General features: G+C 44.1%; 1 protein-coding gene across 1 annotated transcript in view; it reads right to left on the bottom strand.

Moving 5' to 3' along the window:
- CPNE4 (copine 4) overlaps positions 1-275 on the bottom strand; it is a 244,111-nt gene extending 243,836 nt beyond the window's left edge. The window contains exon 1 of the mRNA XM_072851433.1: positions 197-275. The gene's annotated coding sequence lies outside the window, so the exon portion shown is untranslated. The remainder of the gene's footprint in view (positions 1-196) is intronic.
- Positions 276-20,444: the final 20,169 nt, after the last annotated feature.

Below are 20,444 nucleotides of genomic sequence, written 5' to 3'. Positions count from 1 at the left end.
GGAATTTGTCCTGCGTTTACAGAAATCAATCTCATCAGCACTCCTTCTCTGGTAGGGTACGGAAAAAAAACCCCTAAATTGACATAAAGTAATTTCACAAATAACGGACCTGCTCCCCGCCTGCGACCTTTGCACGACAGCTAAAAGAAAAGATGGCACGGGCGGGATTCACGGCTCTATAAGCAAACTACCTCACCTTTGGGTAAACGGGGAAGACCAGCGTCCCCGCTCGGGTTCCTCCCTGAAGTTGCGCCGATCCCCGCGGCAGCCGGGGAGCGGCCGACCACGGGCGCTGGCGGGAAGAAAAGCCACCCGCCATGCGCCCACAAGCGAGCGGAGGGGACCGGCTCCCTCCCGGCGGCGGTGCCCACGACCACGCCGAAACCGCGGCGGGAAGACCCGGGCGGAGCGGCGGCGCCGAGGGAGGGAGGAGGGCGGGCTGCGAGGCGCCTGCTCCACGTGCGCCCCGCTCCGCGCCCGTCACCAACGGCCGCAGCGCCCGGGTGAAGCCTCGCGCCGTAACCGACACCGACGGCAGGAGCGGCAAAGCCCCGCGCCCGCCCCGCTGCCGCCCGCTCCCCAACTTCCCCTCAGGGGCGCCGCCCGCCCCTACCTGCCTGCCGGCGGCGGGGAGCCCCCTTCGCCCGCGCCGGGTCCCTCTCAGCGGCTGGCGGGAGGGCAGGAGCGCTGTCCCTCCGGCAGGGCGAGCCCCATGTGAAGAGGAGCGAGGGAGCCCGGCGGCTCCACCGCCGCCGCCGAGGGGAGGGGACGAAGGGAGGAGGCGGGCGGGCGGGCGCGCCTTGACGCGCCGGGCGCTCCCCCCGCTCGGAGCCGCCCCGGCCCCGGAGGTGCCGGAGCCGCCGAGCCCGCGGCAGCGCCCCCTGGGGGCTGCGGCGGGGACGGAGCCTCCCGAGCCCGCGAGCGCGGGGGTGCCAGCGTGTGCGCGGCCATCGCCGCTCCCGGTCGCCCGTGTTGGCCCACGTCCCGCGGCCGCAGCAGAGGCTGGCCACGCCGCGGGGCTAGGGCAGGGGTGGTGCTGGAGGTGCTGCGGATCTCCCTTGTGCACACCTCTGCCCTCCCCGCCGGGAGCACCGAATTCTTCTCTGGGGCTGTTTTGGCTAACCTGATCACCAGGGGAGGAATCGCGCTTTGCTTGCACTGCTGAGAAGCCGCCAGCACGGGGTTAACTAGGTCCAGCCAGCACGTCCAGCCAGTCTACTGGTTCAGGTTAAGTACTTGGTTAAATTCGGGCTGTAACATCCACATGCCGTGCAAATGCATCAGGGCCCACAAGCTGGGGAAGCAGCAGTGCCGGCCTGCATGAGCGGGAGGGCTTGGTTGGTTGCTGAGGGGCCACGGCTCCTCCTGGCTCTCGCTGATTCTGCAATGCCTCTCTAGGTCTCCTAACAGGGAGGAGGGATAGGATGGCCCCAGCTAAGCAGAAAAGAGTTCTTACACTTAAAGCACAGCACAAGGACTTGGGGTAGCAGGATTCACTGTTTGACTTTGCCTACCCATGGCAGCCACTCAGTTCTTGATCAGCTGTGGCGATGCCGAAGTGTGTTCTTGTGAAAAGTCTGGCTTCCCAGAAATCTTCAGATTATGCAGAGAATTGGATTTGCACTTCTCAGTTAAACACGTGCCTAAATGTTTGTGGGATACAGCATCTTTGTGCCACAGCTCCCCATCTGTATAATCTAATTTCCCCTCCCTACCTCGCAAGAATCTGATGAAGATAAATTCATAAACCTCTCCGAGGCACACTGATTTGACAATGATAGAGCTCCTGGAGCATATCCACTGAGAGACAGATGCTGCAGTTGCATCCTGTCCTCCCCAAAATAGGCATAAAGATACATACACAAAACATTTTGAAAGGAAGATCTCTCCACTGATGCAAATTTTCCAGGAAAGGAAAGGAGCACAAAACAGAAACGAATCAGTCTTATGCTGTGAATTTGATGTCAGGTGTTTGCTGAGCTGGCAAATCCTGGACTACTGCTCCTGAGCACTGTGAGGTGTAAAACAGAGAGCAGGCAATCAAACACATTTGCTAGCCCAAACCAGGAATGCTTATCACAAGTCTTCCAAATTAAAAATAATAACAACAACAACTACGTGGGGTAGAGCTGAAATCTTCTGCCAGAAAACCCTGACTCTCTAATTAGAGACTTTACCATCATACTGCTGCACATGTTAGAAATATACACTGCAAACCTGATTTTTTTCACAGTGCCAATAAAGTGCAAATAAAAAGCAGCATTTTACTGAGGACATTATGCAAAAATACTGCTGATCAGTAATTTGTTCACAGCATTAAAATCAAAGATCAGTCATTCTATTTATGCATCAACAGAAATAAACTTAATTTACTTTTACAGTACAGTGAGATTTACACAAAACTCATCTAAATATAATTTACTGTCATAAACAGTATGATTTCCCTTGTCTGCTTACCTCCTCTCTGTTACTATTTTTGTAAAAGTAAAGCTGTGATTTTTTTTTCCTTATGCACGCAGTGCATAATAGCCTAAACACAGAACTAATCAAGTTCTCCAGAAAGCCAAGGTGTCCCTTAGTTTTACTTGGATCTCACAAATCTTTTAGCTTAATAACAGCAGAACCATATTGCACTGAAATATGTTAGTGAAGCCTCCAGGGGAAATCCGTGTATTAGTACAAAGGCAGGTTTGTGCTATCCTAGAATAACTGTTGGGCAACGCTGCTTGGTTTCCAGGCTCTGCGTGCTGTGTCATGGCTGGGAGCTGTGACAGCACGCTGGATCTGCTTCCTGAAAGCAGGGCACAGCCTCTCTGCACACCAGGATGTCGGACGTTCAGCTCAGATCTCTAGAAAACGGCAAGAAACCCAGGATGCCCTGCAGGAACGCGGGAGACCTCACACGTCTGTGGCTTTGGCAAGATTTTCACAGAATGTATTTGTGGTCTAGCTGTAGACTGGAGCCTACCACTTGGGTAACCTACAGTAGGGGACTGTCAGAGGAAGGAGCAGGATCCAACCTCCATCTGCGCTTAGCTGAGTCCGGATGAACACTAAGCGTAAGATTTCTGTTCTCCATCTTACGCTCCAGGGCTCAAATCATACTTCCCATTCTGAGGCATGGATACGATAAGGGCCTTGAATGTCACCCTGTAGTTATGTGCCCACGCAGCTGCATGCCTTGACGTTTCCTCTGCTTGCTGATATTACCTGCTAGCCTCCTGCTAAAGGATTGCTAAAGCACCCTTAATAGGACAGAGAGCTTCTGTGAATTAGGACAGAACTGCTGAAAGTACCTGCGTCCTCCTGTGGGTGGCATCAGAATATCTTCAGTGGACCAAGGCTTGCTTAGGAAAGAAGGAGGAGAGGGATGATATTCCTGCTTGCCAACAGCCAGTATCATTACAGTGCAAGTGCTGCTTTTCCTAAGCAGCTCACATAAACCAGTATATCTTTAAATTAAATTAATGATTTAAAGTAGTAAGAATTAGCATCACTCCATCAGCCCTCTTAATTCTGACAAAGATCTATCACGCCTTGCGCCCATGCCCCGTACACATTGCAGTTATCACAAGAGGAGGATGCAAATGCATGATTAAACCTTCCGGCTTCTACAGCTTCAGCAAAACCAGAAATTTATCATCACCAGGAATAGTTTCATATCTTTTCATGTATGCCTCAATGAGACGGTTACAAATTGATGAAGCCGAGTGAATCGCTATAGTTGTCCAACAGGATACAGAAGTGTAAGTGCAAGCCAGGATATCAGAAGCTACAGATTTAAGGTCTCCACTTGTAACCAGAGCAGGGTCATTCTATGTTTTTAAATTGCCATGTTACAACTGTCATGCTTATTTCTGGGAGCTGTATAGATCAGCAAAGCCCTTATCACACTGAGATAAGTCAGTGCACACCCCCAAGCCAAAATGCACTCTCAAACACTCAAATGCTATTGTCCAAAGCTGTATGAGTGTAACTGCTGAGCAAATCACTGCCTTGCCTGCAGAGTATTACACAGCCAATATTTCTTAAGGCTATGAAAGATGAGAATACAAAGCTCATTCTTGTGCTAATTTTAGAATACTTTCTTCAGAACTTGAGAGAGTGCCTTGTACTGTTCAGTTGTCCATATGACTAAATTACACCGCCTGAGACCATAACCACAATAAAGCTTAATCGACTTACGCCCAGCAACCACCACCAGTTCTAAATGGGGGAAAACAAGAACTTCAAAAACAGATTAGGAAATGTGGGGGTTTTTGTTTTATTGGGGTTTTTTTTCTTCCCTTGCTTTAAAAGCATCTTAACTAATACAAGTTGGTGTTTGTTGGCTTTGCAAGCATTGGTCTGCTCACCTAACATTTACACCTGACTTTTCTACCAGACTTGTACCAGTTTTTGCTTAGGAACTTCATTGACACTGTTGCTTGCAAAAGGCCTGAATTAATTGCATTAGAGACCGAATACTTGATCTCCACAATGACTAGCGATGTGGGACCCCTTTGTTTTAAAGCTTAGGTATGTGAAAGAAGGCTGAGGTTCAAATCATCTGCCTTCTGAAAACTGGGTTCTTTCAGGGTGTTTCCAGGATCAGAAGTCACATATGCTGCCCTAAAAGTCATCTCTGATCAATGCTGATATAGGATCAACTCCAGTTTTCCATTTCCTCCCATGAATTTATTCTTGATGAAGTTATTAAAGCAAGATTTGTTCTCCTGAGATTGAAAGTTATGAATCTGTGTGTACAATAGTCATCGTGAGTAGGTGGCACAGAGACTGGGTGGTTTTTTCTTGTCAGCAGTGATGCTATTCTTAGTTTTGTATGTGGTCCTTATGTGTGTCATAGATAGGCACAATAGATACACATTGGCAGCTTGGATAGTATTCAGAGAGGAGCTGATCTCCCAGTCCAGGAAATTATCCTAAAACTCTCATCATGTTGGCAGCAGAATTTTAACCAGCAGTTCCCAAGAGCCTCTGCCAGCACATCGGTGCCTTTAGAGGACTCGGAGCTACTAAACATATTAGAGAAAATTAAAATGACACGGGAATTATAAAAAAGAAAAAGAAAAAAAAAACAACGACTGGGGCTACAGCTCTGGATCCCAATGGTTATACAAATGAACTAGGCGATCTTGTGATGTGTGGCAGTATCTGAACCCTTACACTGGATTCTCTTGGCTTCAATCCTTAATCACTCTGGGGTCCCTTAGCACAGCTTTGTGGCACAGAACAGCCATAAACCTGACACCATTGCTGTCAGTAGGATGGGGTACTGAGTAATGTGACAGAGGAGAAGGTACACATTAACCTGAAGGCAGGCACCGTGCTTTCTAGCAAAGCTGCTTTGGCCCTGCTAAGCGATATCATCTCTTGCTGCCTGCCACTGCTGCATCACAGTCACTCATGCCTTGGCATGACTGTAAGGAGCCTGAGTAGTGCCCAGCAGCTCCCAGGAGATGAGAGTTATCCCAGGCAAGACAATCACAAGCAACAACTGACACAGAAATTGATGCCACTGACTTGGCAAGATTGCGTTATCATCAATGCTACCTGCTGAGCTACCTGACATTGCTGGGAAGTGACACCAACTGAAAGAATGGGAAAAAGACAAAGATATCCTTGTTTCTCTAAGAAAGATTCCTGTCTTGAAGAAAATTATTAAAAAAGGAAGATAATCAAAGAAAGTGATAAGGGTTGAAGATTCTGAGATACAAAAAATGGCTTCAGCTTTGCCTGCCCAGCTTGCTAAGGTGTCCCCAAGCCATTTTGCCATAGGTGGTACTGTTACCCTTCTCCAGTGTATTCATCCCTATTGTGCAATCTCACAAAGCCAGCCCTGCTTAGTGACATCAAGTCAATCAACAGAGAAGACAATAAAAATAATCCTACCTCTGAATAAAAACATTTTTCACTGCCCAAAACATAACAAAGGAAAATCAAATTCTCCCTCATCCTCCCCTGAAAAGTCACGGGGGATTTCTTGTGGCTACAGTGACAGGGGCCACCAGTGATGCCAGAGAACATCTCCAGTCTTGTAGCAATGCAATTCAGCTGCAACTGGAAGTGGACTGATATGTGGAGCTTATGGCAATTGTGCTTCCACCTGTGAGTTTAGGTCTTTAGTTCTACTGATTTTGGTACCTGTCTGTGTGGTTCTGGCCTGAAGGTTTTACTCGCTGGTTTATTTGTGAAGAACCATATAGCTCTGCAGGGATCAGGGTAAGCAGCCAACCAAGGACTTCACACAACTTGCAGAACTTCTGGCCAAGTTCAGACTTAGCACTGCTTAAAACAAGGGATTTCATTACAGAAGGGATCCTGTAGCTCCTCTATAGGCTCTGTAACCATATTCCAAACACATTCAGCTGCAGCTACTTTCATTTCATTCTAATTCGATATCAGAGAGATGCATTTCACAATGAGGCAATATTAAGTCCCCTACTGCAAGTCCCACTGGTATCATACTCCACATATTTCATGAATCTTCACATTATCAGATGAGTAGTTAGGAGAGGCTGTGTCTCTCTGTCACTACAGTATCACTATTTTGGCTCCATTTAACCCTATACGGATTTTCAACCACAGTACAAGTAACCAATATGGCCTTTCACTGGCTAATAAACTGGTGATGTAAGACCTACCCAACACGTAGGATGCCATCATGGCATCTGGCAGCACTGCAAATAGGCATTGGTCAGGTTGTCATAACTATACTGCCTTCCACATGGTGACAAGGGATGGAGGATGCAAGATCACAGTGCATGGAAGGAAGCCATTTGCAACCTTTTTTGTTATACCTGAACTTAATGTGGGTGAATTTAAAAGACAGTTAAAATGTAAACTACCTATATGAAGATCGTGGAAAAGTGAAAACTGAAGACAGATCACAGCGTCTAGACAGAGAGATACTGTTTTAAAGTGGCATTGTGTTACTGAAGAAAGTTTTCCTTATAGCAATGGTGGAACTGGGAGGAATTACAGTAGGCCTCATCTAATATATTTTGGTGATAATTTGACAAGGATATGCTAATATAACAACACTTCGAATCGAGAGTCTTACAGTCAAGTTTCATGTTTCTCTTACCAGCCTCTTCTGTGTTTTGGCAACCCACAATATTTCTTCTGTGCCCCCTCCATCCCCACCAGAGCAAAGCAGAGAATGAGAAAAGGTCACAGCCTAAAACAAGCTGAGAATAATTCGTCCATCATAGCCTTTTTTCTGAATGAAACATGACATTTCACCTAGAAATAAAGATTTGGTTTAACTGTGTTTTCTTCATCTGTGAGTTAAGAAAGGGTAAAGATTACACTCTGTGCAACACTGGCCATGCTGTCGCCGAAATGTGCTTGGTTGTTTGCTCTTCTGGCTGCTTCCTGACAGATTTTTAGCTACTGCGTAGCATGTGCATTTCTATCACTCTGTCAAATAGCAATTGATTATGCCAGCCTCATGCTATTTTCCTGGGAACAGAAAACTCTAAAGCCTGTTTAACAGTAAGCGTCTGTGCTTTCTCTCAACAATTGGCTGAGAGAGAGGAAAAGCATCTTTTGTCAGGAATAATGGTTTGCTTAAAAACACCCAGCTCCTTTTGTGCTGAAGTTTCACACACAGCAGGAGACCATCTCAGTGTTTCAGTAATAAAAAGTCTCTACCATCAGGGTCAGAGGTGTTTCTTTATAAGGTACCATGGTGCCTGGCAACACTTACAGCCCTGATATCACAGAAGATATTTAATATCCTATATTCCCTGTATCCTACAGATGGTGATTTTTATTGTTTTTATGAAAATATGAATAAGGAGGTACAGTACCAAATGGGAGTTTATCAATAAAGGTACATTCAGAGCCCTTCAATATCTTATCTTCACCATTTAAAGACAAAGTTAAGCCTGTTCTCTATAATGAGGTAGTACTCTATGAAGGTAAAATCAAGTTTTCACTGTCACAACAGAAAACTCCTCTTACACGTATCCTCCAAGCATGAAACAGGAAAAGCAGAAGCTTAGTGTCTTCTGATGCAAAGCTACGACTCCTAATCGTTCTGCATAATGTTTAATAGAGAAAGGAGACATCTTAATGTAGCTGATGAATTCCAGTTTATCGATAAGATTCTTTAGTATTTCACTGCAGAAAAATGTTAACTTGTCTGACTTGTTCCTACATTCTGCTGTTATTTTTTTATTTTAAACCACAGCAGCAGCTCTCCTAGGCCAAAATTACATCTAGTGCAACTCTCTTGCAGTCATGCTATTAAGTAACGCCTTCTTTTTAGCAATAATGATTATGGAAACTATTGCTTCCACCTTCTTACCCTTTGCTGTGGAAAGCCAGTTGTGGTGTCCAGCGCAAGCAAAGAGAGGCCGTGAAGGTGGTGCTCTGAACAGAAGGAGGGTTGGCTTCACTACTGGAGGAGAAGGAAGAACACCCTGGCCTATCTTATCTCTTTCATGGGCAAAGCTAGAAAGCCTTTGAGATCCCCTGCAAAGCAGCTGGGGATAAGTGTGGAGAAGAACATAATTTTATCAATGACCCTTGCAAAGCAATTAAAGAATCAGAACTAAATCCACTAATGTCTGGCTGTGAGCGTTCACAGACTAGTCACAATGATATCTGTTTTACGGCTTCTTTCAATAGTTGACCTAGAAGCAGCCACAGGCTGGTTTTCATTTCTGTATTGTGCAATGGTACCAGTATGTTCACCTGCAATGTTGTTATTACACACGGCTACTTCTGCTCTTCACCCCTCACTCTTTAAAGAGACTACTGGTGAACTGGAACAAGTACGAGAAGGCAGGTTTCCAGTGAATGAGTAGCCGAATGGACAGCTTCAGGACCTCATAAATAAATGCATTAACAGGAATTATAAGAGAAATTAAAGACTGCTGAAAAATGGATTTTCTCTCCTCTCTTAAAACATTGGATTTAGTTCTGCTAAACTTGAAGTTCAATTTTTGTTGTTGCAGAAGCTGGCCTGGACACCAGCTCCACTTCTGCAGAGCACAAACTGGTGAGCTGAGCTGCTGAATACTAGTATTACAAGCAGCAGCCAGGGATCCCAGCTGAAACTGAAACCCTCTGTGTTGGGACTTCACAGGAATAAAATAAGCAGCCAGTCTCTGTCCCAAAGCAGATGAATAGAGAAGGTGGACAAGGAGGGCAAACAGCAGCACAGATTTATTGAAAGGATTTGTTACAAACCAGTGTCAGAGCCAACAGAAGATCCACAGCTTCTGATCAGCCCTTCCCAGTTCAGCACCTGGTGTGCTAAACTCCCATGAACAACCAAATGCTCACAACTTACCTACTGGTTTTGAGCATAGGGTTTTTTCTCACTATTAAGCAGCTGCTCCTTATTCAAGAAAAGGGTAAGTTTTACAGTTGGGAGTGTATAGCTATCCCAGTGAATGTTTCAGACAATGTGAGCAATCTAGATTGGGATGAGCCCTGGATTTTCGGAAGAGAGGCACAGAATTACCCCCACAATGTGTGTGTACACAATGTATTTTTCCCATTTGAGTAGGGAGAGCTGTAGCAAGGACAGGGGGAGGAGGATGCCAGATGTAAACAGAGATGCCTCAGCCACTCTGCCAGCTGTTATGGCTAGTGCTAAGAGAAAGACTTGCAGATCTACCACAGTGGCAAGGGTGAAAAAGTCCTTCAGGGGTGATGAAAATATACACTAAAAGCATTTTACCCAAAAGGATGCATGAAATGTGTTCTTTGCAATGATTTTAACTAGTAACATGTGAAGCAGGATGCTGACTATTTTCTCTCCTGTTGTTTCTCCTCTCCTAGCAACAGGAGAAGTGTTTTAAACAGGTATGAGTGACGGAAATTCAAGCAGATAATAAAAATACGCCAACTGAAGCCAGAATAAGGTGACCCTTACAGGGGCATTCTTGCCCTGTCAGATTACAAGAGTGTTCTGCAGAATTTAATGGGGATCAGTCACAACAAGTCCCATGACAAGACAAAAGCTTGAAAAAAAACCCCACCCACTATATTTGTAACCGCACTTTTCAGAATCTATGACTATTTAAATATCTAGTTGTTTAGAAGGAGTGCAGCTTTTCACGCAGCACAGCAAATCCCAACCCCTAGCTGACAAGATTAGGAAGAAATTTTGCCTATGCACAGGTTATTCTACATTAATCACCTGCCCACTGAGGCAATGTAGCCATTCGCAAAGATAAGATGTTAGAACAAGATGAAGCATTGGTCTGATTCAGCATGAAAGTTCTTACATGCTGCTGCTTAAGGTTATCCCCAAAGTGCTGACTTTTATCCTACCTGACTTCAGTTCATGCACAAGTATAAAAAAAAAAAAAGAAAGAGGAAAGAAAGATTGTCATCCTCCTTTCTTTAGACTGGTGTGTGTGCATGTGTTTTTTCAGCCTGTAACAGGGCTTCCAAAAATCGGGTCTGTGATGTTTCAATGTTTCAGTCGTTTTGCATCATAAATAAAAGGATTGAGAAATCCTTAGATTTCCTACAGGAAGGCTTTCTTTTGTACTGTGGCTAACACTGCTGAGCTGATATTTTTCTGCATAGTTGTTGAAGATGGAGGCTGAAGGTAACGAGAAGAACTTCAAGGGCACTGTGATTTATACCTAAGTTTTAATGAGAAAGGGTTATCTCCTGGTGTGCCCCTTTTCAACAACTTCTTTTTTTCTTTTTTTTTTGCAAGTTAACAAAATATTTCCAAGAGTCTACCCTGAGGCACCTGAACTGTTACCTGTGAAGAAGACATTCAACTATCTGCTAAAAGCATTTCTATATAGCACCTTGCTTAAATAAAAAATGTTAGCTGAGGTTCTAATTCATGACCAAAGGGAAAAGGTGCATGTCCGCATCCGTGCCTCAGAGCAGTTCTGATGCTCCATACAGAAGGCTATGGAAAAATCAGAAACTCATTGGTTTATCCTTTCTAGGCTCCTTTTTTATTTTCTCTGTACGTGTCCTGCCTCTTTTCATGAATCTTACCTCTGGCACGTCATCTGGGCTTCCATTTTTTTCTCTTCTGTCTCTTTCCTCACCCCCTATCTTGACTCTTCCATCTCTATCTCACTAACGTTAGGTTTGGGTTTATTTTTCCTTTCCAAACAATATTCAGGACTATCAACATTATCGTTAATTACATATTTTATCATTTTATTAACAATCTTTCATTATGCATCTGCTGTACCGCTGAAGTCGATTAGGAAAATAATTACCTTCCTGTGCCTGAGCAGCAAATTGGCTTAACTCTAGAAAAACGTGTTCCCCAGGAAGGCTTCCCACTAAAATGTAGCTTATGGCATGTAGTAGTCTGAATGCTATTGATCCTATTTACCGAGTCCTTCATTGCCACAGTGTTTATTTCCCATAGCAAATTCATCAGTGATGAATCAATGGGTTCAGTAGCTCCTGTCAAAAGATTTGCACTTGCTTACCGGAGGGAAGCCTCCATGATCTGTTATCCACAGACTCCCCTCAGGGGTCATCACTAGCTAAGAAAGAGCCTGTTATTTCTTATATGCCGTACTCTAGCCACACGAAAATCAGCTGCTGAAGTCTTTCCAGCTCCTTGGAGGCCATCTACAGTAACCGCCAGGCCCTGAGAGTACCGCCAGCCCTGACAGTCTCTGCCCAGCCTCCCCGGCACTCTCCTCACCCTGCCCACTGCCCAGCACCCCCAGGACCATCAGACCCTGCCCCAGCAATGATGCAGCAGGGCCCGTCTCCAGCATCCCACAGCCCTGCCCTGCCCGGCCATGGGCCCCACTGAGCTGGGGCCACGTCCCATCCCATCCCTGTCCCCAGGGAGGTGACTGATGCCCAGGGCTAGGGCTGCCTTGCTCCTCAGTGGGATGGTGGGACGGGCCCTGGCTGGGGAGGTCCTGCCCTGCTGCCCTGGGAAGTTCCCTTGGGTCCTTGTCCCTTAGGGAGTAGCTGGCCCTTGCAGTACCCTGGCAGTAACCATTACAAAATCTGTACATGCCAGACCCACTGGAAGAGTTGATAACACTGATACTGATGGACTAAAAAAATCCCCTTTTTGAGTGTGGAGAACAAGAGATTCTCCTCCCAGAGAGGAGCTAGTAAGTGAAGTATTTGCCCCAGCTATGGACAGAAACAAATATGGATCACCAGGAAGAAATAAAAGGGACCAGTTGAATAGGATAACAGCAGCATGAAGGTATTGCAGCCATCATCTCTTCTCCTGCCCCCATTTGGTCCAGTTTTTATTCTTGACTGCATCCAGTGGGCCTCCCTCCCAGCCCCATAAAGTCCACACTTCCTAGCTGTAAGGGCAACAGGACCTGCCACATGGAGGTCTCTGTAAGAGCCCTGTCGAGTTGCACAGAATCAGATGAGCCACAATTTAGTGTCTGTACAATTGCAAATATTCAAATGTTGTTTGCTACATCTGTTCCACAGCCCAGACCACTGCCTGTCTTGATTTATCCACAGATTTGCCCATCAGCTGGAACATGCCCTCTGTCCATGAGAGGGAAAGAGCACGTCCACCACACCAGCCACACCTCTGATATAGCCCCCACCTGGGCTGACCATCTCCAACCCTGGTGCCAAGGACCCTCAGGACTCCAGAGTTGACCAACAACCAACACGAGCCGCTTACACAGGAGATCCTAGGCTCTGCTCATGACTGCGTGAAACAAGAGGGCAAGCATGTTCCTACCTTGGCTGGAGCTCTCCTCCCCAGGCCATCCATCTTCTGCTTTCTTTTCCATGACTCTTCCCAAGAGAGTGGAGTTGCAGGGTCTTTCATCTCCACTGTGCCGCCCATCAGTCACATTCCCAGACGTGCTTTTTGAGCTTCTTTCCAGCCCCATGCCTGCTGCTCTGCTAACAGAAGTAATTTTCTGTCAGCATTACACAGCATATTGTGAAAGATGAGCCTTTCATGTCCCTGCTGGAGCCACCCCCCACCGTGTTCCATCGAAGTGGGCTCTCCTCTCTCTAGAGCCCCGCCATGCTTGGAGAGCACACATCAATTAGGATGGCGGCAGGCAAGTACCTACCACCTCTGAATCAAACACTTTTCGCTGTCGCTTTCAAGTTTTATTAATGTTTATTAATTCCTGTTGATAACTTGCCAAAAGCATTTTTTTGAGAACGGCAAAATAATTAGAAAGTATCCACACTCTTTCCTTTTTCCCCCCTCCTGGATGCTGCACAAATTGATTATTAAGGGAAAGGCTAAGTCATTATCCACAAATAGTTAATAACCAAAATACACTGCCACCTGCACACATCTATTTTCGGTAGCCTATTGAAGTATTCTGCCTCGTAAAGTCCTTCACTTCTGAAGCATGACAACAAAAAATTGCTGTGGAAACCTAAGGGCACAGGATGACTAACCCTTAACTCCAGCACTCAGGAAGGTGACAAGTCTGCCTTTTATTTTATTTACCAGCTGCAGCATAGCAAGAGAAGAGTTTACTCCCTTCAGTCTGGAGTTGCCACTATAACAATAACAGCAGCAGCACTTAGGCAACTCTTTCCATTTCTAAAGCTCTTTACATCCATTAACACTTTGAGCCCCACAACTCCTCGAACTAGGATAACAAAAGGAAGAAAACTGAAGCAACTTGCCATTGACAAATCACCCAAGCCACAATTATCTTTCAGGAGCTCAAAATGTGTTCACACTTGTGTCTCCACAGTCTGCCAGTTCCCTAGATAATACTGCATTTATTGTCTTTTTCCTCTCCCATATAGATAGCCACCTCATCTCCAAGCAAAAAAGATAATTAGTCTCTAACAAGGAATCCGGAAAAAAACTCCTCAAGAAACAAAAATGCAGCCAAGTACTAATGTAAGCAAAAATGCAACTGAGTATAAAGAACACAGCCGAGACTCTGCCCCATGGCCTGTGGTTAGTTGTCAAAATGGACAGGTGTCTACCACTCCATCATACAGACATTGTAAACATGAACTCTGCAGATGGGGGCTGGAATATAGATCCCAAGGAGAGTTTGAAATATCCTTACTTTTATATTTTGTTTGACCACTAATCAAAGGTATTTAACTATTTGTAAAACACAGACTTGAGTGTAGAAAACATTTCCCATTCTCAGTGCTACAGAAATCTAAATAGGAAACCCTCATGACTATTTTAACCCTATAGATGCTATAAGAGGACTCAGCGTACAGCTTATCGACAAATTTCTGGTCAAGAAGATAACATGCCTCCCATCTCCTCACATGACATCAGAGAACGACCCACTAGTTCTTCCTGGCTGAACTTACACACCGATAGTGTTGTTCCCATAGATCTGTCCCAATTAAAGTGGATTGCACCTCATTATAGATTATTATTCTACCAGGGCATACCTAACTGTGAAACTGAGTGGCAGAGGGATAGCTACCTCAGGATAGTTACCTCTGTGTACAATACACTCCAGAATAAATATATGGTTTCCAAGCCATGTCGTCTCTCCTTCTAAATGGAAATAGGTATTCTGAAATCCTGTAACTTTTATTCTGTAGTGGAAGGTTCCCATAGAGAAGTATTCCAGTACAACTATAAAGGAATAGTTTATGCCAGTTCTGATGGCTAAGTCTTAAGCCTCCTGTAAATTCATCACACAGTTCTGCAAACAGAAAGTAAACTTAGGATACTGTCAGTGAGTGGAACACCTTTCACATCACCTCTTTGGCACAGAAGCAACACTTTTTGAGGCTGTCCAGAGAACACATCTAGAGACATGAAACAGTAATACAGCATGACCAGGTTATGCTGTTTTGCAGTTCACTATTAAACCTTTACATGCTGACAGTAAAACTCCACTGCATGCCCTCTGAATAATAATAACAGGAAACAAGAGCAGATTCTGAGGCTCCTGGGGAAAGGTTCTCTTTCAAGAGGCAGAGAGGAGGACAAAGACGCATGGAGAAAATGTTTTCTCTCAAACTGACAATGCTTTCCTTAATACTACAACAACGCAGTTTCAGTTACTCTAGAACTTCATTTCTGAAACAGTGAGTTCCTTTTCTTAGCCATGCTCTGAGAAAAATGGATTACTTGTTTCATTAGTAAAGCAAATCAACGAGGTTTAGTCAAGTTATTTAGTACATTAATTTTAATTCATCTAACATCAGCCAGATCAGGAAACTCTTGACAATAATCGCTGGCATGACAACACCACAGGTGCATCCTGTGTGCTTATTACCATTGCAGGATGGAGCTATGTAACTCGTATGGCTTTCCTCTACTTTGTAATGTATACAGAGTAAATTCTATTTATTTCAGTTCCATAGACTTAGCAATTCCAAAAGTGAGAAAATGAGCAGCAACCTCTTGTCATTAGTTGCAACTGCAAAGCTGTTATGTATGAAGATTTGCTTATTTATTTTTACTTTAAGGGACAATCTGTGTTCCGAAGTTTTCAGAGACACATAGAGAAGAAGTGGCTGGGAAGGTAAACAGAGGCAATGTGGAAGGACTGTCTTTTATTCAAGGTCTCACGGCAAGTCAAAAGCATCGCCAATAATACAAGACTTTCCCAATTCACAGCCTAGGACCTACGTGGGTTTTGGAGATTACAGTGTCTACAAAAGAGATGTTTATTGTTATGAGCCCTGAAAAAAACTACCATTCCATACTACGCAATTATAAGATAACCAGAGATCACTCTGCATATGTTATCCATCTGCTGGTAAACATGGTGTCAGCAAGAGATTTTTTTTTTTAACAGAAGAAAAACTAGGGAATATCCAGATAAAATGCTAATCTCAAATCAGATATTATTTTAGGATTACATTAAGGGAGATTAAAAGCTCAAAAGAATGAAAGCTCTGAATTTCTTACTCCATGACACATTCAAATAATGTGTTTCAGTCTTCTGAGCAATGACAATCAGATGGACACCCTCAGAAGACCCCTGATGCCAGATCCTTGCTGAGGGATATTCTAAGCATCCCTGGAACTGACGGTCAAACTGTATTCAGAGCCCAAAGGGGCATGCCCCCGCCCTGTAAGGTATATCGGACTGCAGATAACCTCTTGTCGCCAACCTCTCAGAGCAAAAATTATAATGACCACTTGCAAAGTAAGGATGTGCAGAAAATGAATGCAGTAAATGTAAGAGGAAGAGTTTTCAAAAAGAACATTTTGACTTGCACAAAAGTGCTTACATTGATCCCATTTAAGGGCTAAAGTGCACTTTGGGTCTTCTTGTTGAGCAAAAGGTAATAATTGAGGTGTTACCCCCAATAACAGTACAGTGAACTGCAGACATTCCTGTACTGTCAGATAATAGCTGAGATGGAAAGAATATTAGTGTGGTTGACGGAAAGGTGCAGCACATTTTCATACTTCATGGCTTGGTCATCTACGCTGAAGAGTGAATAGAGTAAGGAACAGCAACACAATTCCCTAGCCCCATCCTGCCAGCTGGCATATCTAAGGAGGCTGCACTTCCTACCAGCTCCAAAATCCAGGCAAGTTTGAGGAAAGCAAAATCTACCCTCAAGAGCTGCCACAGTTCTCACAATTTATTTCAGTACAAATGCTAAATAATGTCCCTGGAGTAGAGGAGAGCACATCAGGATGATGCTGGGGTACAGAATTGTATCCCATGATTTGTATGGTTTTCCTTTCCCTTCAGCACTGATTTTTGCTCAGTGTTACGGTCTGATTGTGGGTCATTAATGGAAGTTTTGAGCTTATATGACAACTGGGCAATATTCTCTCAGGGATGGAGTACCTAGCGTATTGATTTATTTAATTTCTCTGTGGGCATTTCCCAAACCTGTATCCTCAGAGGATCTAAGCAGTCTAATGTATCTTTCTATTTTATTGTTCAAAATGGCTAAAAATGCTTAGCAACTTTATTAGAAGTTTCTGCTAATGAGGAACTCTTTCTTTCATGTAAAATGTTAGTGTCAATACTTCATAACTGAGATATGTTGGAGAGATTTTCTTCCTTTAGCCACCTTTTTAAAATAGCTAGCGATGTGTGATGTATATTTTTAGAGGCTGTCAGGCAATGCTATTTTTGATGATACAATATGTCTGTTTTCCCTTACCACACAGGAAGACAGTGATGCTGGACTGAACATGTTTTCCCCCCAAATGGGATGTCTTTGGGGAAACATCAAGAGAAGTGACAATACATACACAAGAAAATAGCATAATTTAACAGTCCCTGTCATAAGCCCCATTGTTTAATTGGAAGAAACAAAATCTTTCATGGTTGATTTTATCAAGGAAATTAATGTCTTATTGACCTTAAACCTACTCCTGCCCTTCCTGAAATCAGTAGCAGATTTGACTGCTTTCAATCAGACCTCAGGCACTTCACTTATTAGTGTTGTTGCTGTCACTGGATTAGAGAGAACAGTCTGCTAATAAATTAGCATTCTAATACCAGTATCAGTGCCACACAGTAGCAGTGAAAAGCTGTAATTTGTGAGCTGGTTTGTCGTGAGATAGCTGTAGGTGTATGCAGTAGGAGTACAATACAGGCACCAGGACTGTGTTGTGATTCATGTTATAGATCTTAATATAAACTAAGAAGGAAAACACATTTATTAAGAACTAGAGTCCCATCCCTTGCAGGGACACACCGAAGTAGAAGAGGAGTGTGCTCTCTCTACCAGTGGTCTTGGTATCAGCAGCTAATGTTGTGCCAAATGTGTTCATAGCTGCCCTGCCTTTGCTGTTTAACATCAGATGCAATAAACAGCTAAGCTCAGCTTTGCCCTTTGCATACACAAATTTAATTGTTCTGTGATTAAAAAACCATACAATTGGGAAGACTTCTAGTAAAACGAAACAAAATCCCAGAAGGACATCACTACAAGATGGATGCTAATGTCCATGGGAACAATAGGTGGCATAGGCCAGAGATGTCTCTGTTCCTTCAGTAAAAGGAAAGAGCAGAATCCCACCATGACATAAAGCCCTTCAGTGTAATAGCGTCGGTTCAAATTGAGCATAAACTGTGATAATGACAAGGTCTATGATGACCTATAGAAAGCAAGTAGGTGCTTGTGACCTGATCACCTCTTACAAGACTGAGCATTTGCACCACAAACCAGTCTGCTTCCTTCCAATACCATCCTTAAGGATTGGACAAACACTGGCTCAAAGACTGTTCGGGCAGATAAAGAATGAGCCTCAGGAGCAACACGACCCATAGCAATGTACCCTGATTCTGACTGCTGAAGTTTAAGTACTGCTCCTAATTAATCCCAACTGAACCTCCACTGACTTCCCTGGAGCTAGAGTGCAAATTAGTTTAGCCCATTGTATCAAAAAACAATAACATAGCCAGAAGCCAGATGAGAAATTGCTCCATGTTGGTGGCAAGTAACAAATCAGGGCTCAGAAGAAACTTCCCATAAGAAGTATCCGTAGTTACTCTTGAAACACCAACATTGCTGTTTCCTGGCTTAGTGATCTGCTTCTGAACAGTGGATTTTCAGGCAATGAACAGCAAAATAAGTCATCAGGATATTCAAGAATCTGAATATGTGTAATATCAGGAGTCAAAACATTATAAACTTATTGATCCACTGTAGCTATGAAACTGTGAGATACTGTAGTCCTGTAACTGAGTCTTATCACACAGAATATGGTCATGCTAAACTGTACCTCATCTGACACCATTTTGGATAAGAATATGTCCTACGGATGACAAGGCAACTAAGTATGGCCAACAGCCACAAGGTACTCCTCTCTTTCCTCTCAGTTTCTTGGTATTGGGAGTTACAGGTTTTCATCCAGCTGGTGTGAGAGCAGAGCCCTAGGGCAGAGGTCTTGCCTCAAAGGTGGGAGCTGTAGGATTGTCTTCTGGTCCACCAAATGAACCATCATGTGCCTGCCTAGTGTCATTAGTCTACCTATGTACAGTCAGGGACCTTATTGTTATATTCAAATCAAAGTTCCTGTGTGCTGGACACTGTTCAAAAACAGCAAGAGACCTTGCCCAAAGGGCCTTGAAGCCCAAAATAAGAAGTCAGCAATATTTCAGTGATGCCTCCACACTCGGTGGAGTCTGTTTCTCTGTTACAGGTAACTGTAACTGAGACAGGCTTGTCAAATTGATTTTAAGTGAGAGTTAGGTGAGAGGTTTTCATCCTGTCACTGTTCCTCACTTAAGATGTGACCCAAACTGAGTTTTATATAAGAGAAGGCTCTGCTATTTTGCCCAGGTCTCCTCACAACTCAGAAAAGGAAGCTACTTACCCCTTGATTTTCCTTGGGAAGAGCAAGAGCACATGGTCCAGGTGCACAGAGGACACAGGAGCAGACAGCTGCAGGTTTGTGTAAGGGACATACAGGTTGCAATGCATCACAGAGAAATATGTGACTGCAGATGTAAGCTTCCTTGCAAAATTTCCAGTCTCCTCCACCAACAGAAAATTTCACAAGTTAAATTTGCTACTAGTAAGTGGCCAAGTTCATAATGCCTTAGGGTGGTTTGGTACAGACAGTCCCACAACACTAGCTGAACTTCCTTCCAGGGAAATCAATCCCTAACTTTTTAAAAACAGCTGATAAGCCTTGGCCCCTGATTTATCTTGCAGAGCTGCGGTACGATAAACTGCCAGCTGCTAGGGAGCACCATCATGCTGCTGCCAAAGCAGAAGGTGAAGAAGCTGCAGTGAAGAATGACCTGCAGTTTGTATTTAATTCCCCTTTTTGGTTTCTGGGCCAGCTCAGACAGCATTAGGGGTTCAGAGGGGCTGAGAGGAGTATGAGAGAAGATGAGCTGGTGAAGGCATGGAGGACTGTAAGTCCTGGAGCAGGGAGAAACTCCTGGGGTGGAAGGGAAGGGATGTTTTCACTGCAGAGAAAGGGGAAGGGTTGTTAAAAGTTTTATGAAAAAGTGAGATTTTTAGCTGCAAATTTTTCCAGAGTGGCATAGATGTATTCAGTCAGTTCCATAGCTTGCAAAGTATCTTCCATGTGTAGCTTTTCCCCACAGAAGGGTGAAAACACTTCACAGTAATAGAGCTACAGAGAAATAATTTAATAACTGACCCAATAAACAGCTTCTGCAATTCTATGTCTACCTTTTCTTTGCTTCCATAAATACAGAGTTTTCACTTGTGTGTATATAGCAGTAATTTGGTTTACAAACTTCCTTGGCCAGTGAGGAAATCTCAAATGTATTTCCACTTCTACATGATTGTGCATCCAAAATTTCTGAATGATGTGCTGCCTGAAACCACCTTCCCAGGCCACTTTCTGTCAATGTGGTACTAGGGGGAGCAGACATGAGAAACTCAGCAATCACAGGTGCACGCAGCACAGTGGATATACTTTATACTTAACACAATTGCTTACCAGATCTGATTCTCCAACAGGCAACTTTCCACTTTAGCTATTTTATTATTCCTTCATAAACAAGTTTCTTTCTCTTTATTTCAGTGGGCTTTCATTATTAATTTCTGTAGAAGAGTGAGCTGACTGCAGTTATGTT

Source organism: Ciconia boyciana, chromosome 2, assembly GCF_034638445.1.
Source record: "Ciconia boyciana chromosome 2, ASM3463844v1, whole genome shotgun sequence".
NCBI classification, from domain to species: Eukaryota; Metazoa; Chordata; class Aves; order Ciconiiformes; family Ciconiidae; genus Ciconia; species Ciconia boyciana.
Note: the sequence above shows the minus strand (reverse complement) of the source record. Positions and strands in the feature narration are given on the sequence as shown.